Consider the following 18604-nt stretch of genomic DNA (forward strand, 5'->3'; position numbering starts at 1 on the left):
TTTGCAATCAATATGCTCTTTGAGAAGGAACGTGGAGTACAGGTGCAGGCTAGCCTCTCTGCAGATGGTGATCCTCCCATCCCTCAAGTTTTGCTGAATTCTGCATACTGTACAGATCTTCTCCCATTACCTTCACTCCAGAAAAAAAAACCTTTTAAAATTCCCAGCTTTTCCTCTTTCAACCACAAGAGGGCACTATTAAATTACATATTATCGTAGGTGTATGTGTGTATGTTTGGGTGTGCTCATCGTTTTCCCTCACACTCCCTAGTCAGTGTGATCACACAAGATTGTTTAATTTGTTCCAAACTTTAGCATTTTAAGTCAAATAATATTCATATGTACACCTCAAATATTTTAGAAATTATAACAGATAGCACCTTGTGGGCACAGCATTTTCCCATTGGGGCATTTTTGTTTAAGCATCCCTTTGATATACAGAGGTAACAGTTCCCTAAATGCTCAATATAAATGTTTTAAGTGGGACATAGACAAGGCTGGCTAATCTCAAAAAGCCAAGCAGGATTAGATCTGGTTAATACTCAAGTGGGAGACTACCAAGAAAAAAAACAAGGCTGTAACCTAGACTGAGAAGTTAAAAACCAACCTGGAAAAAGGCAATGGCAAAACACTCTCACACTGTTGCCAAGAAAACAGGTCCACGTAGTCACTGGACATCAAGCTCAACACAAAGATTTTATTAATCACTTGAAGGTATGAACTGAATGCTTTTAGTCAGTGTTTATAAAACAATGCTTGCTGGTGATATATTTTTCTTGAACCTTTCCCAAGAAAGTTACCATTCTGTTGCTGAACCAACTCTCCAAATTAGATAGTTTTTCCTTGTTTATAATCTAAATCCTTTGTCATGTGGTTTAGCCTGGTTCACGTGAATGAAAATGGTTCCTTCTCTCATCTCTGATATCTGTTTAAATGTCTGGCAACTGTCAACACTTCCCTTTTTTCCATTCCCAAGCTAAACATAACCAGCTCATTTCCTCTTTCTGTATATGATAGATCTTCTATATCTTTTGTCATCTTGGAACTTGTCTCTAAAACCCTTTTCAGCTTTTCAAACTTTTTTTTTAAAAAACTACAAGAAGTTGAAGCCTTTAGGGGTTTGGAAATCTCTGGTACCAAGCTAAGCATGTAGCAGTTCCTTATTGGCCATAGACAAAGAACCACATCAAACATGATTTTAATTAATATGCAAAAGCCTCTCTCCCACGCTTCCCTGAGTTGATGACCTCTGGATGTGCTGGATTACAGTTCCCATAATTTCCAGACAGCATCACTGACTATGTTGACTAGCATTATGAGATTTGCAACCCAAGCATCTTGGGGGGCATCATTCTGAAAAGGTTGCTTTATGTGCTAAAGGTACCTTCTGTTCATCCACTACAGGCAGCCAAGAAGAGTCCACAGGCCTCCAATAAAGTGAAAAGGGGAGCCTCCTGCAAATAAACAAGGGAGTAAACCAGAGTTACATATTCTTTAAAATTTAGCAAGTTAGACACACTCTGGTTTTGCATACAATACACTGCTTGTGGTAGACTGCTACAGTATATTATAATACTATTTTCTAAAGCAGTAAGAGAACAAGCAGATCTCAGGAGATTTATCAGCAGCAAAACATTTAAGAAGTGGATTTTCAAGTAACTTTGCCAACTTGCTGCCTTCCAGAACTGTTGGATTATAGTTTCCATCATTCCCAATTCAAGTAGGTTGTTCTATAAAATAATTGCATGCAACAGTTTTTAATTGTTCTGAGCTTACTAGAAATTGATTTCATCAAATGGACAGGAGGGTAAAAAGGGAGGAACAAAACAGAATGGCTGGCTTCACAAACATGAGATTATACCTTTATCTACCATAAGGCCAGGAGCACAACCTGGAATCCTAGGATTTCAGGCTTCCCCTATAAGCCTTGGGGTGATCATCGGAGACCTCCAAAAGTTTATCCAATTGTAGCTTTTAATGTTTCAGAAAGAGAAAATTATTAAAATGCACGATGGAAGAGTAATCATATCAACTATATGTGATTTTAATTAAATGTAAATGATTTTTTTTTTTGTCTTGGCTCCATCACTTACTTTTTGGAATGCAGCCTTCTCTCCCTGCCGACCTGTCATTTGAAGGCAGGAATAATTTGTGCACCTCTGGTGTAAAATAATTTACAAAATGATTTGGTGAAAGCAATATTCCTGATGCAGATTAGAGTTCCCACTTCGCTCATCAGTGTGTGCTGAAAGCGCAGGGAAAAAACAGATCTTTCACAGCTAAGTTGCTTAATTGCAAGCATGAAAAGACACTCAAAGAATGTTAAATCAATTGGCATGAACTGTGATTGCATCTGCATCCTGTGACATCATATTAATCTCTGCCTCAACTTAGGAGGCAGACATGCTTCTCTGTCTCTTTTGCTTAAACCTGGAATCTGGGGAAAGAGAAGCCATGGAAAGGCTGCCTCTTCTAGGAAGCAAATCAGGCAAGAGGAGGGCTTCTTTCTAGGGCGGCTGATTCAAGTTGCTGGTGATTACCTTTACAGCATAGGATGGGTTACTTGGGGGACCACCTTCTCCCAAGAACATCTGCCTGCCCCACACGCTCCCACAGGGAGGGCATGCTCCGGGTTCCTTCTTTTAAATCTTGTTGTCTTATGTGCCTTCTCTGTGGTTGCCCCTGCTCTCTGGAACTATCTCCCCCTGCCCCCAATATACAACAGGCCCCAACTATTCTCGGCTTTAGGAAAGCCCGTAAGACTTGGCTCTGTGTAATGGGCTGTGAGAATAACCTTGAGGAACGGGAGGAAGAGGCCACTGGGGGGGGAGAGGGGCTCCTCCTGATCCTGAAGGTTATTCTGACAGCCCATTACACTCTTCCCCCAGGCAGTGGGGGTCCCCCTTATGGTCATTCTGTTGTGTGCTTGGTTGCCATTTTACATTTTGTATTTATATATAGTTTGTGGTTAGATGGTTTTATTTTTTTCCCTTCTTTTGGATTTATTGTGTGTTTACGTTGTACGCTGCCCCAAGTCACACTGCCTGAGTTGGGCAGCCTTATAAATCTTGAAATAAATGAAAAATAAAATAAATACTGAGGAATTTTACCCTGATAACACAATATTTGCAAGTGAATGCTGAGATGCATAAGCAGGCGAAGAAAGGACTCTGGGTTAATGGGGTTCCTGTTCCTGTTTACCAGAGCTGCCTGAGCTGAGACTGAAAGTCATTGGAAGATCAACAGCTCTTTGGGTTTCAGATGTTTCTGAGTCCCATGGTGTTGTTGCCCATCACCTGCTCAAGAAGGTTGGGTGGTTTCAAGACTGGCTCACAGAGAAGGCAAGATATCCACACAGCTCATCCTTTTGCTGGCTAATGGCTGTAATAAAATTGAAATCAAAACCTGTAGCTCTTCTAGGAAAACAAGCCTGCCCACCCATCCCGTCACGAGCCTGCTTCAGCCTTTGGCATTTATTTCGTCTTTTGATGTTTGCTTCTTTATAAATAAGCCCAGCCCTCCAACCCCTTCTGTGTCTAGAGCAGCAATGAGATTGGCCCAGCAGGGTGCCTGGAAATTCACTGGACAATTTTGCTACATGATAGACATTTGGGTGGGTGGAGGAAAGAAAGTGAGGGAGAAACAAGTGTGAGGCCATTCTTAAAAAGCTGAAACACCCTTCAATGAATGTAAGTGGAATTCAATAGGCAAGGGTTGTACTTGGGCCTCCCCAAATCTTGCTTAATATCTCACATGCTCAGGAGGCAAAATGAATTGACAGGTTTCAGCCTAATCCATTTCATAGGACTGGTGAGAGCATCAAATATAAAATACTTTATATAACTATAAGGTCTGAAAAAGGTCAAAGGAATTATGAAAACTCCCTGAACACTTTAGCACTTTTTAATTCAGATTTTTAATACTAGTAGGAAAATAAACCATCTCCTCTGCTTGTTACAGGTAGTCCTTGACTTATAACTGTTCGTTTAACAACAGTCTGAAGTTGTGATGGCCTCAGAATGGGTGCTTTATGGCTTGTAAAGCACTTCCGAGCATCGCAAAAAATCACACCACCACCCTTGCGGTCACATGATCTCATTTTGGGCACTTGACAACCGATTCACATTTATGACTGGCTGCAGCATCCCACAGTCACGTGATCACATTTTGTGACATTTTTTGCTGTTTTCCAGCAAAAAATGCCCATTGGGGAAGCTAGATTCGCTTAACAACCACAATGACTTTGGCTTTTCTATTGTCTCTTTTGTTGTTGTTGTTTATTCGTTTAGTCGCTTCCGACTCTTCGTGACTTCATGGACCAGCCCACGCAAGAGCTTCCTGTCGGTATGTAAATGTTGTTTACCTCTATGTGTCTGTTGAAAGTGTACTGGCCAAAAGACCAGTACACTCCCTTGCCAGCAATCAACACCCAGATATGCAAAAATCAACACTAGGATTAACACCAGATGAACCATCAAACAGCACAACACACCCTAATCAAGGAACTATTAACTCAGTCCATCAACCAAGCAGCAAACAACAGCTCAATCAAAGAGCTCCCAAGGAGAGAACAACACCCCTGCCAACACAAGCAGGGCAAGCCATGGTATATAAACTGAGAGCAAGGCCAACTCCCTCTTTGCACTGAAGATGTTGCCTAGTCTGGCAATGAAACATCTGCAAGAAAACAAGGCTCAGAGAGCACCAAGGACTCCACAGTTCAACCCTGAGCTACAAATATTTGCTTCGATTGGCACCCTTTTGCTGTTTATTTAAAAACAATTTTTTTAGGTCCTTAAAACTTGTATTTTAAATTTCTTTTGCGAAGGATTGAAGGAAACTTACATTTTCAGACTTGTCAATCCAAAGGTTCCTAATAGCTAAAAAACAGTTAACAAACAATTTCTGAAAGTGATTAGAAAAGGAAATATGCGAACCTAGTGTCCTTAAAGGCACTGACTGTGATTTGAGCAAGATGACTATTCCATCGCTCCCAGAGCTCTAAACCCGCCGGAGGCCACTGTCTTGCAAGCTCCTCGCAAGGAGCAACTGTCTAGAGCTCTTGTGGGTGATCTCAAGTCCTCTGCTTGTCCAGAGATGAATTACGAAGAGACAGTCTATTTTCCGGCTCTTCATCCTGCTGCGGTCGTTGGCTCCATTTTTAATGGAGCCATCTTCAGTTTGCCATTTCTTCCCCGGAAGTCACGCTAGCCCTTTTCCAATCTTCTGTTTGTGATCACAAGGACGTTACCTATTTTTTATTGCAAGAGTAGCAATTTCAGTTCTTTAAGAACTGTTTGATGGACACCATTTGGACATAGTATTTTTTTTAATTCATTTTTAATTTGTCTTGAACTTAATATTTTTGGGCTCTTTGCCCTTCAAAAGAAGAGTCTGTTTTAATAGATCAATTCCATTTTTTTCTGAAGACCTTCATTCTTTGTGATAGTTGAAGTCTTGTTACCATGGAAAGTAAATACTTTTATGATATCCCTGATAGTCACCTCCCTCTCAGTTTCTCCAAGTCAGCTACCTTGAGCTCAAAGGAACAGGCTTTTTTTCTGAGAGGGAGGTGCTCATTTGCATCAAGCATACCAGCAGGAGTTAAGGATATAGTAGCATACAAAGTCATCCCTGGCCAAATTCTACCCTTCAATGAATCTCTGTTTGAACATGGACCTCTACATGGTAAAAAATCAAACATGAATCTTTCTGAAAATTTGAACATATACTTACTATTTATGTGCAATTGTTTACAAATTCGGAATAAGAAAACAATAAATATGGTAGGTACCAAAATTTCAACACCCTTTCAGTCAGTACCATATTAACATCTCATCTGGAAGAAATAACAGCATCCAAACATTTCCTATAGCTGCCTAAGAGTCTTTCTCTTTTTGCTTTTGGAATTTTTTCCCCATTCTTCCTCACAGAATTCTTCTAGCTCGGTTATATTTTAGGTCTCTTTGCAGACTCCACATATTTAAGATCTCCTCACAGATTTTCAATAATATTCCAGTCTGAGGACTGTGAAGACCATTCCAAAATCTTTTTTGTTCTTTCCTCTATCATTTGGAAGATATTTTGGACTGTTGTCTTGCTGAAATATCCAACCTTTTTTCAGCTTCAGTTTCTTCCCTGACTATGGGGTATTAGCCTGAAGACCAAGAAAAATCTGCCAGAATTGCTCCCAGATCTGAACAACAGAACCCACAGATCATTGCAAACAACCAGCTGAAAACTGGAGCAGTTGTCCACAGGTGCATAGCACAGCAGTGTTTATACAATGGTGAACTGCATGGAAGAGATGTGAAAAAGAAACCTTTTCTCTGTCTTCAACACAGAAGTTGTGGTCTCAAATATGCAAAAGAAAATTTTGGTAAGTCTGAAACATTTTGGAACATATGACCTATAAAACAAAAATTGAACTGTTCAACCACAACCACACAAGATACATTTGGAGAAAACAGGATGAAGCATTTGAAGAAAACCCTTGCCAACCATTAAGCACGGGGGTGGTTCTATTATGCTTTAGGGTTGTGTGGCAACCAGTGGCACAGGATATGTTGTGTGGGTGGAAAAAAAGAATGGGTTCAACTAAATAGCAAGATATCCTAGAAGCCAATGTCCTAGATATCCTAGAAGCCAATGTCCCAGTCAGTGAAGAAACTGAAGCTGAAAAGAAGCTGACTATTTCATCAACAGAACAATAGGAAGGAAGGAAGGAAGGAAGGAAGGAAGGAAGGAAGGAAGGAAGGAAGGAAGGAAGGAAGGAAGGAAGGAAGGAAGGACCTTTAATAGGGGCATATGCAGAGATGGTCACCAGCTTCAAAAGCTGGGTGTGACCAGGCAATTACAACCCCACCCCTTTTTACTGTGCATAGAAAGGGGCAGTGTTTTGCTCACCCAGTCGTGCCTTGTCATTCTGAAGCCAGTGACAATAGCTGTGGATGCCCCTGCTTCACAGAGATCTCAAACATGCAGTACACACAAGCAGCTCTAAGAATATTTCTAAGCTAGAATAGTTCTGCAAGGAAGAGTAAGGAAAAATTCCAAAAGCAAGAATAGAAACACTCTTGGGATATAGAAGCTGCTATTTCTGCCAAAGGAGGTGTTACAAAGCACTGTACTCTTTTAAAGGATGTCCAAGCTTTTGTATCTGCCATATTTACTCTTTCTTATTTTGACTCTTAAACAACTGTATTTTGTAAGCAGATCAAAGCAATCTTATTACAGCATCTGTTCACCCATTAGGTTGGTTTTAGTTTTATTATTATGGTTATTTTTACTTTTTAAAAAACAATAGTTTATTTTTATATTTTGGCTTTTTACTTCATTTGCTTTGACCTTACATTCTATCTGAATCTGCTAGTGATGGGGCAGGCTACAAATGTGAAATAAATAAATAAGTTGCATTCAAATAATAAATATGTATTCAAATTTGTAGAGAAATTCTGTGCTTAATTTGTACCTTGTAGAGACTGCATCAGCTTCTATTCACTTTGGAATTCATTGAAGTATACAAGTTTGATCAGGGTGCCTAAACTCTGGCATAGAACTATATATGCGAAAACTGGAATTCTGTAGAATCTTTCATAGCAATCCTTCATTTAAGGTTTTACCTGGGAAGTTAAACTTTTCACTATTAGAATAATATGCTGTCTTCCTGCTGTTGCTACATTCTCCAGTTCAATTCACTTATTACAGAGACTCTTCATCAGACGGATAAATATATTTCTTCGACTCATCTTCTCCTTATGACCATAACACTAGGTTTTTGGTCATTTCTCTTAAATTTCCCTCCCAGATTCTACATGAAACTCACTTGGTTGCTGGTTTGGTTTCCTCACTTTGAAGTCCCCTGGGCAAGTAGTCACAGATCCCACTTTATGCAAAGGTCATAATGATCAGGGCACACAATATTGCAGAGGTTGACAGGAAAGAGGGTGGTTCTCAAAAGAAACCCACCAATGCTTTTTCTCAAATGTACTAAAGGAAGCTGCCTAAACTCTTAAAAAACAAGCAAAGACAAGACCTCTCTCAGTTTTACTTTTTTTTTTTTAACTTGGAGCATTGAAACAAAGTCAAGTAAATCTGCAACTGCTTTCTTTCCATCTTATTCCCTAGATATATATTGGGACAAACTCCAAGAATTCTCATCTAACATCCGGAAGGCAAAAAACTGGGGAATGCTGATCTACAGCCATTCACAGATTTTTACACAAAGCATAGAAGAGCAAGTTGTATTCATATTTTGCAGTGTAATATTTGGCACAATGAGAATGGGAAAAGCATTGCAAGACAGAAATGAAACTAGGGAGGGAGGACATGTACTTGAAGCACTATTCAAAGAAGCAGGCAGTTTTGAGTGTTTAAATCATCTCCCTCTTTTACCTACCACACAAATAACTCTTTATGAAGATGTGTTAAGGGGCTGGTCTTGATATTTCCTTGGCTATGGAGAACCTTAGCAAGTTTTTGTCAGAACACTCTCCCTACTATGTCCTGCCTAAGCAATTGGCTTCAGCCCTTTGTATATTCAGCACTGTACTTCGCTTCAAAAGGAATTCAATAGTGTAAATAAACTCCAGATGCAGAACACTCCACTCAGAACATATCAAGCCTCATATGACAGGATGGAATCCATCATGTGCCAGTCACGTGGCTGAAGCATGGGAAAAGTTTAACTCTTCACTATCTGATGCAGGCAGAAGATTTCAGCTGCAAAGGCCTGGCTGAGAATGTTGACTGTTCACCAAAAAAGCAAGGGAGTCAAAAGCATCTCTCTCAAATATTTCAACTTTACCATCAAAGTAGAACAGCATCCCAGAAAAATATCAGAACAATCACAAAGGTAAAGACCAGCACCCTCATCAGGACTGAGCTGGTTTAGAATTGTAAAATTGATATTTTTCCCACTAATAACAACCATGGAGTATAGAGGCAGTAGGTGAGCAACATAATAACATAATAATAGAACACTGTTAAGATCTATTTGATTAAACTTAACAGAAAATAACCAGAGTTTTAAAAAGATTAATAGGATAACATGTATATTGAAAAGTAGAGTATATTTATAATCTAATGAAATGCTAAAATAAACAGATGCTAAAATAAACCATGCTGCCTAGCCATAAACTTCACTGGGAACTTCATATAATTACATAACATTTGGCACAGAAATCATGATGCAATCAAAGAAGCTGATTTTGTGTAAGCTATACATCTTTATTCAATATAGCTAACCTTTATGTTTAAACTGAGGACTGTGGAGAGGGAAGAATTTCATATTTTGTTTTATTCTCCTTCATTTTGAAATGCATACAATTTTTGTCTCCTGAATAAGAAGGATGTTCATCTTTTTTCTTAAGAAATAAAGTACTATGTTCTTGGCTTATCTCTGCATTGCAAAGCTTTGTAACTTGCCTCTGCATGCTACATCAAATGTTTTAATACTACAGTGAAATTGGCATTTATAGCTAAAAATGGAAGGCAATTTCCAAGAGGGTCTATATATCAAACTAAAGTCCAACAGAAGTGGACCCCACCACCCAAATTAGAAAGGCCTGGTTGCAGGTTAATATTTTCCCAACCAGGTGCCCCTCAGATTTGTTGGGTTACATTGTAATGCTGCCTGGAGGATTATGGGAGTTCCAGTTATGGGGAACTTGGATAATGGAAGGCATTAGATTAGTGAGAGCTGAGATAAGCCATTGTGTGGCGCAGCTCTTCACATGGCTGCTGTGATTTAGCCCACGCTATCAAAGTCTCTTGGAAAAAAATACGACTTTTTCCTAAAAATTGCTACAATTACATAAGCAGTTACAGCCCTCACACAGACAAATAACCATGACTGTGGCCACCTTCAGGAGCGGTGTCTACAGATGATTCAGACCTAAACCCTTCTGTTGGGCAATCTCTGCAAACATTGAAGTTTTAAGTTACAGCCCCTTCATTAAATGAACTGCAACAAAGCAAGTGGAACAAAACTAAAGCCACTTTCATAGTACAAAAATATGGGAGAGGCTTGGAATTCCAGCACAGCTGAGCTTCTGTTGGGATACGCTCAGAGTCCATGGAAGGGCAGAACTGTTTCCATGGCAAGAACGCACGATACAGCCAGCTTCTCTACAGTAGCCAGACTGTTCGTTCCCTATGAACTGGGGTACTCTTCTTTACTCTTCCTTTTTTTTGCCCCTTTGCATTAAACAACGCAGAAAATGATGAAAAAGAAAGCCGATTGCTTCAACAATGTGTCTTCTATAGATGGATGGTGGAAATTTTCATCCAGCATTTGGACAGAAACTGACTAAACTGTGTCATATCACAGGCCAAGATTAAGTTGCATTTACGTGGACTATGGTGGAAAAATGGAGTATAAATCAGATAAATAACTAAAACAGGACAAGAAAAAAAGTGAACCTGGTTATGGTGTAATTAGATGTATTCTCTTTTAAACAGCCATAAGTCTGCTTAGTCTTATATTAATTTGCATACTGTAGCTCAGTGTTTCTCAACCTTGGCAACTTTAAGATGTGTGGACTTCCAACTCCCAGAATGCTGGCTGGGGAATTCTAGGAGTTGAAGTCCACACATCTTAAAGTTGCCAAGGTTGAGAAATTACTGTAGCTTATTAGTGCGTTTTTTCTTTTACCAGAAGAGGATCCTGTAGTGTTTGAAAGTGATTTACAGTATAACGGGCCTGAGAAGACTCAAGCGTGCTGAATCTTCTGTATAAGTTCCTAGAACAAAGACACCCACAGTTCAAACCACTTCAAATACTGGTTTGAACTGTGGGGCCAGGGGGAGGAGCCAATTAGCTATTGTTTCCTGTGAGCCATACAGTGATGGGTAAGTTCAAATCTAACCAGAATGAATACCAAGCAACAATTCTAAAGTTTTATTTAAGTGAGAAAAGCAACTCTGCTGTTACTGCTAAACAAGTTGGAGACAAAGCCTTACCAATCTACTGCAGATCATCCAGTCCCGAATAAAAGATTTCAATCTAGCTTTTGCCCACGCCAACTGAACACCATGCTACCAGCCTTCTGCATCATGGAGATAAACAGCCAGTCGCAGACTCTGGCTTCAAGTTCAGCATGTCCCAGCTTACTCTCATGGTTTCTTCTTCCCAAGTAACAACGCTCCCATCTCAGTAGCAGGGAAGCGCCCCGTGCAAAACAACAGAAAAGAGAGGGAGGCATTGTTCAGTGTTCAGAAGGCCTCCCACATGTGCACCAGTTGGGCCTGTTCTGGAGAAAATTCAGCCTGCAAGGAACACACACCCTCCTCTCACTGCATTGATCTGAAGATCACTGAGTAACTGGTAATATCATCTCAGGGCAGGAATGACGCGGATGCCCTTTGTGACAACAGCCAGCAAACAGCACCAATTTTCCCCGAGGCAAATTTGGAGCAGAGGAAGGGTCTGCTTTCAGACTTGTTGCTTCCAGGAAGGCGCATTCTTCTGGTTCAAGTTCTGAGCCTGGATTTTCTTAAATAAAACAGAGATGCGGAAACAAGTCCTTTTGGCAGGCAAACATACTGCCAGATGGAGTGGGAGGAGATGGAACATTTTTGCACAAGTCCTCGCCCTTTGCCAGCCAGCCAGCAAGATTTAGAATCTTAGATCTCAATCTCTCTACCAGCAAGCGCTAAACATCAAAGGCTGCTCCTTACGTTTCCTGATACTTAGTGTAATATTTTGTTTCCCTCAAAGTGGACATCCCCTCAAGGAAGAGACACTGCCTGGCTTTTCAGCCTAAAAGCCTGAGTCGGTAAGAAAGGCAACCTTCACTCCCCTAGCAAAATAAAAATAAGGCACATGCACCAGTTGGTATGCATGAAATGTAATGATCAGTTGAAAGGTGCCACATTCTCCATGTACAGCTTTGCCAAAACAAGAGAGAGAGATGATTGTTTAACGTGGTTATCTCTTAATTGCAATGCTTCTCACTCTCCTGAGAGGAAAGAAATTTCAGGGCAGCTCTGCGGAATCCATTCTATGTGTGAAGATGATACTGGAGACCTGTGATATTTCCATTACAATTTTTTTTTAATCCATTCAGTCGTGTCCAATTCCTGGAGACTGCCTGGACAAGTCCCTGCAGTTTTCTTGGCAAGGCTTTTCAGAAGTGGTTTGCCATTGCCTGCTTCCCAGGCCTGAGAGAGAGTGACTGGTCCAAGGTCACCCAGCTGCCTTGTGCCTAAGATGGGACCAGAACTGTTTCTAACCTGATGCCTTAACCACTATACCAAACTTGCTCTCAGCAAATGGGAAAAAAGCAGACATGTAAGTGCCACTAAAGTTCAAAGCAGCAGCAATCCAGCACTTCAAGATCCTAAAATCTGGCTTCTGCCAGCCAGAATAGTTACAGTAACCACCCCCAGTTTCACACCTCATCAACCAACTAGTGCCTTCCTCATCAAATCCCCTGTAGTAACATGGGAAATATTAGCCAAAGACCATGTCAGCTTGTTTTGTCTGTTTTGATTCTGAACAACCACAAGCAGTTTAACTGCCCAGTGGTCATTCTAAAAAAGAAAGTTATTACAGTAGATACCACCTCCAGGAAGGCTATATGCTCTAGAAAACTTTCCGCATAATCTCACATGTGAAGTGGTGAATAGTGACTGTTCAACAGTAAGGAAAAATGCATTTTCTACATTCTCAGAAGAACCAACCAAGTTCATTATAACTTCACATTTGTCCAGACTCAGCATGGAATGTTTCTTGGGTTAAATCCTCACTGAGGATTTGCCAGATTTTCCTAGGATATGGTTTTGTATCATCATTTACCCCAATCTCATGTCCTCCAGATGTATAAAGCCTCAGTACCCAATCGTCAGGCTGGCTAATAGTTCTGGGAACTGAAGTCCAACACATCCAGATAGCATCAGATTGAGGAATGCTGCTTAAACATTTGACTTGAACTGAAAGCCTTGGAATTTGAACTCAGAGCTTCATGTGCCTGCCAGCTGAAAATCCAGAGAAATAATCTTGCTGTCTTCTTTATCACAACCATTACAGTATTGCAGAATTGTTAACAGTCCATTCTGTTCTATACCACAAAGTTAGATGACAAAGAGCCTCTTAAATTTCTGCATATACGTTTCTTATACAGGAACATTTTTATGCTGCATTGAAAGTAGCTTCTGAGGGTCCTTAAGACATTCTGACCCTTCTCTAATGTTGTATTTTATTTACTTATTGTATATATAGCATTATCAATGCAAATGGCATTCCATCAAGTAATAGGAGACAGTCTCCCTGCACAAAGGAGCTTACAATCTAAAATTCAACAGGCCCTCAACCAAGGAAGGGGAGAGACATGGAGGCAAAAAGAAACAGAGGGAAAATAGATGGTGATGCAAGACAAATGGCTCCTACTGTTATCAATTAAAAGACATTGTACAGCTTTCTTTTTCCCCTTCATGGACTTTTAGAGGAATGAAAAGTGGAAAAAGCAGCAGTAGGGGAAACGAGTTACAAATGAGAAACAGTATCATCAGGAGCCTTTTAAATGTGTACAAATGAAGGAGGACCACAGCGGAGTCCTTGGTGCTCTCTGAGCTTGGTTGTTTGCTTGCAGATGTTTCATTACCCAACTAGAGAGCACCATCTTTAGCCTTTCAGATATCACTAAACTGAAGTTCCCAGCATCCGTTACTATTGCCTTTGCTGACCGAGGTAGTTGGGAATTATAGTTCAGCAAGGGCCAGAAGACCATACGTTCTACACCCTCGTTTGGGCTGTTGATAAGCTTTCTTCTCTTTCTCTTAATTCTCTATAGTTTATACCAAAAGTTATATAAATGCAATACCCAATTCTAGCAACATTAGAGGGAACCCCTATCATCTCTGTTGTTGATTTCAACATCCTGGATGCTTTTAATACTTTAAAAGCTCTTCATTTTTTCTTGCAGCATAAACCTGGCAAAACATGCCTGGCTTACAATCAATAATACCACTTAGCAGGGCAAAAGGAATGCTGCTAGGAAATAAGGCCCATCTACTGAAGAGAAAGGCCCACTGTGCCTAGGCAGTACTTCTTTAGGCCACAGATGGGAGCTTCAGTACTTAGATATTCCTAAATGCACTAAATAAATAAATAAGAGCATTATCCCTCATTTATAAAACATCTAGCTTAGCTTTCTCTTTGCCATGTTGACTTTTGACATTGAGGAATTTGTTTTTGTTCTATGGAGGAGTTTTAAATAAATGAATATCTACCTGCCGGCTGAGATAATACAACCCAGACATAGGTTTAACATCTCAGTGAGGAGTAAGCCAGAGAATTAGAAGAACTCTGGGTGGAGGCTGTTTATCTCTTCAAGGATTATGCAACATATGGAAAGATATGATTGCCTTGGAGGTAGCAAACATGGGAGGAAACTGCTTATGACCAGGAAGGCTCATCCCAAGGTATGCAAAAAATATTGCTTACCTTGAATTCAGCTTATGCTCAACTGAAGAATTAGCACAAATATACCAAGAGACAATCCATATCTCCACTTATACTGGGTGAGGCTAAGATACTCATTTCACCAAATTGGGTTTAACACTTAAAATGAGCAACTGAGTATCATAACCCAGAATGTGACCAAAATATAAATTGAGAGCATACATGGGTGAAATGCTTAAGAAAAAAAAATACATTGTTGTTTATCTGAAATGGAAAATAGAGTTGTTAAATTCTAACTGGAAGCAACAAAAAACTGTAGTAATACATATGAATACATATACTTTATGTTAATATCCAGTCTTTCTTACTTGACCTGTATTTGATTGGTGAGGAAAGCCAGACGAATTAATCTATTCATAATATAGTAGTGTACCTTCCCTACTTCCTGGTCTAATGATTAGGCTACCATTTGGGTGGAATCATATAGTTGTCTATGTAAAATTCTTCTGTGGTGTGAGAGTCTCACAATAAATACACAGCAGTCATTCTCTCATATGCACATTTCCCTCATCCACAGCCTCTTTCACTTCATTATTCCACCAACCATCATTTTTCATCTTCTTATTAGTAAAACTCCACATGTATACTTTTTCACAGAGGATACATACTTACTCTCCCTGGAGTTGTTCTACTTTCTTTCTGGTTTTTTCCCCCCACTTCTTTCTTTTTCTTCCATGCCCATCCATATTTCTTCTTTACCTCTGCAAAGATCCTTCTCCTACTCCCAGCTGTTTGAACAATTGTGCCCCTGCTACTTGCTGTTTGAATATGGCATTTGCTTTGCTATTTCTGAATGGAGCAGTTTGCAGTAGTTGAAATGTCCATGAGAATTTCAGGCAGACCTATGCAGAGTATATTATATAATCTATCTGTCAAAAAGTTTGAGGAACAAGGAGCAAGTCAATTCCATTATTTCCTACAGATGAGTAAGAAAACCCCAGACAGAAACAAGGCTGTTTTGTTTTATTTTATTAAGCATGGCAGAAGAATATGTTTTTGAACTCAAAACCAGACAAAATGCACACCCCACTCCAAGGAAACAGACAACAGCCTGTCCTCAGTAGATTACGGAAATTGTACATAGCTATGCTCATTAGATTTGGATCTAAACTTCTACCATGAGAAAAATCACATTCACTATGTTTGCTTCTCACTTCTCCTTATAACTTGACACCCCATTATTAGGTCAAAGCAAAATTACATCAGAAAGCTCCTACCTTGACCAGAGGACACTTTAAGTGAAAGAGTGTTGCATATTACTTATCTCCTTACATACACCTCCCTGTTTTTTTACAAATCTAAAAAACTATGTGCTCCAGTCCAACTACTTACAACTTTTTTATAAATAGCCCAATTTCTGATACTTGATTGAAATGAACGATAGAGAAACCTACTTCAGTAGGAAGTGCTGGTTCTGCCTGAGCAGCGATATATAAAACAGAGGAATGTGAATGACTGCCAGGGAATGTGTCCTTCCAGTCACCCATCCTTTTTCAAGAGGAGTTTGGCATGGCAATAGAAGACACAGGAAATTGCTTTATGCTTAGTCAAATACCAACTCTAATACCATTAACATTGACTGGTAGTAGCTCTCTAAGCTTTCTAGCAATGTTTTTTTAGCTCTATCTGGAGTTGCTCAATAATTAACCTGCAGCTTTATGTGTTCAGTGGTATCACAAGAGCCTCACTTCAACGAGGTACTGGTATAGCTACCATACTATAGCCTTCATCAGACTGCACCTTTCACAAAATTGTACAACAATAAACCTGCTCATCCTCCAAGCTCTTTTGCAACCAGTCACCCAATTACAGTGGAACCCTATTAAGTGGTCAGGTATGAATCTTTGCAGGAAGCAGCCAACAGATTTGCTGCTGTTAGTGCCAACCAGAAGGTTTGGTGCCTGCCACTAGATTCTCATGGAAATAACCTCTGGAAGCACAGCCTGCCAGATCTAGCCCCTGCTTAGGTGGAAATGATTCTCAGCTTTCATAAATCTAGTTTTCTACACTCAGGAAGAGATTTTCTGTCCTCTCCACCTATAGGGCTACCAGATCTGGGCTGCAAAAATCCAGATGGCTGCTGGATGACCGAAAAAAGGTACAAAAGAAATGTGCCACCCATTCTTGCTCCACCAGAAGCACTTTAAAGGAAGAGTGCAGAAGCAGGCCACAAAGCAAGCAAATGTACGTGACTGGACCCTTACCTCATCAGAACCCAGGAAAGCAGTTAAGCCTGTTTCTGCCCAGCAGATGAAAGAGTGGAGTCTTGTCTGGCTCTGTCTGGAGTTTTACACAGACCACGTGCACGTTTGGGCTTGCATTGAAATAGCTGCAGACTTGGAGGAAAACAAACCTCACTTAAAAGGGAAAGTAGCAGCATTTTCCACGATGTTATATGTAGGAACTACAATACCACAAGGGTCCTCTTAGCTACAGACCTGAGACAATATCAGCAGATAACTCGGGCTAGGAGCAGGACATCAAAAACAACCAGTCCACAGCTGAAGGAAGCCATTGTAAGCACTTCTTTCACAAAGGCAACAGCATGCAAGTAACTATTGTACTGTCTTGCATCTTATTTGTGAGAGTTTTCATTTCACATCTGAGCAATTTATTTTCCAAAGATACCCTTCCCAAAATGGCTAGAAGCCCAGGATTCCAGATAAGCAATTCAGTCTCAGGACTGCAAATACAGCATGGAAACCAAACTTCATTCAGGTGGACACTTGCAAGTTTTCAGAATAAATCTGGTTATGATGCCTTGAGAAGCTTATCAATTTCTGGATAAAAACCTCAATTTTGTTCCAATTAGTTACACAAGGTGAAGTTCAGAAAGCCTAAACTTCTATTCCTGCTTAATTTTCCAGTAGGGGGAAGCAATGTGATGCTCACACCAATGTGCCTCCAGATATTTCCTTTACTGCCAGACAGGCTTCTACCAAATCAGTCTATTCTAAAAAATTTTTTAAGAAACTTCCAATCAAAACAGGAATCTAAGTATGTTGCAACACAGAGTACCAACATCTAGCATCACATGTATTTGCCACAATGCCCCACAAAGGTTTCACCAAAATCTGGGGGTGCTGCGATACTTTCTGATAAATGTGTGTTTCATGACTGCCCATGCCCACTGAGGCAGCCATTTTGTGAGCACAACCACCACCTGCTTTCAAAATTCCAAATATGTTGCTGGTCAAAAAGAGTGGCCAGGAAAATAAAACACCGGTCAATTTGAAATCAGTTATCTTTCTCCCACTGCCTCTTTTTCTCTTTTTTTCTTTTCTTTTCTTTCTTCTTCTTTTTTTTTTGCATACATAAATCTACATACTTTGTTCTCCATGCACAAAATTTGATATCTGATTTGATCTGTTTCTGAAGCAATTTCTGCACTGGAGATCACCTGCCAGGGAAAATTTTTGAAAAATTATGTTATGGTGGAGAAGAGATAGTTGATAGGTGGATTTCCAACTCTCCTTTTGTCACACATTCCTTGTCACATTAACAGGATTAGGGCTGTGTCTAAAGTAAACCCTGCAGCCCCATTACAATCCAGATAAAGGTGCAGGTCTGTCAAAGTCCCACTGTTTTTAAAAGAGCATTACCTACAGACTGCCTCCAACAATACTTTTTCATGCCCAGAAGCCAATCATTTTAGTGAATGTTACTTTTTGCATTGCAACACACATTTCAGAAACGAACTTTGATTTGCTACCACCATGTGCCTTCTGGCTCTGGCTTCTTTTGGTCATTGCTATCTCTGCCATCAAAAATGTTGCCTATTTTGGATAGAAGCTACTGACTGAACTCCACTCTGTTCCCTTTGTTCATATTTCATGAAGTTTAACGCCATCAGTGTAGACATCAGATGTGCATCTAATTTAAACACATCAAGAGAAAATCCTGAAATCAACATTGGAGAAGCAGGGTGGAATGGAATGGAGTCTAGTGATGGCTTCCAACGCATGCAGTTTTCAAATGTAGCACTGCAAATTGCTAACCACAAATTTGGAAGGCTACCCTTTACTACAAGTTCATGGGGGACGGATCATACTGTAAAGGCTAGTCAGCAGTTTACAGTTCTTCCTTTCCTTACCAAGAAGAGGAGAATTAAAATAACTGAAGGACTTAGAGTACCAAGCA

General features: G+C 40.0%; 2 protein-coding genes across 6 annotated transcripts in view; both read right to left on the reverse strand.

Moving 5' to 3' along the window:
* TWNK (twinkle mtDNA helicase) overlaps positions 1-18604 on the reverse strand; it is a 372148-nt gene that overhangs the window by 312497 nt on the left and 41047 nt on the right. The gene's annotated exons all lie outside the window — the stretch shown is intronic.
* Positions 1-18604, reverse strand: part of LZTS2 (leucine zipper tumor suppressor 2) — a 61992-nt gene that overhangs the window by 34961 nt on the left and 8427 nt on the right. For all 3 annotated transcript variants that reach the window (XR_010068202.1, XM_063307058.1, XM_063307057.1), the window contains exon 2: positions 1385-1454. The gene's annotated coding sequence lies outside the window, so the exon portion shown is untranslated. The remainder of the gene's footprint in view (positions 1-1384; positions 1455-18604) is intronic.

The sequence above is a fragment of the Candoia aspera genome, chromosome 6 (genome assembly GCF_035149785.1).
Source record: "Candoia aspera isolate rCanAsp1 chromosome 6, rCanAsp1.hap2, whole genome shotgun sequence".
NCBI classification, from domain to species: domain Eukaryota; kingdom Metazoa; phylum Chordata; class Lepidosauria; order Squamata; family Boidae; genus Candoia; species Candoia aspera.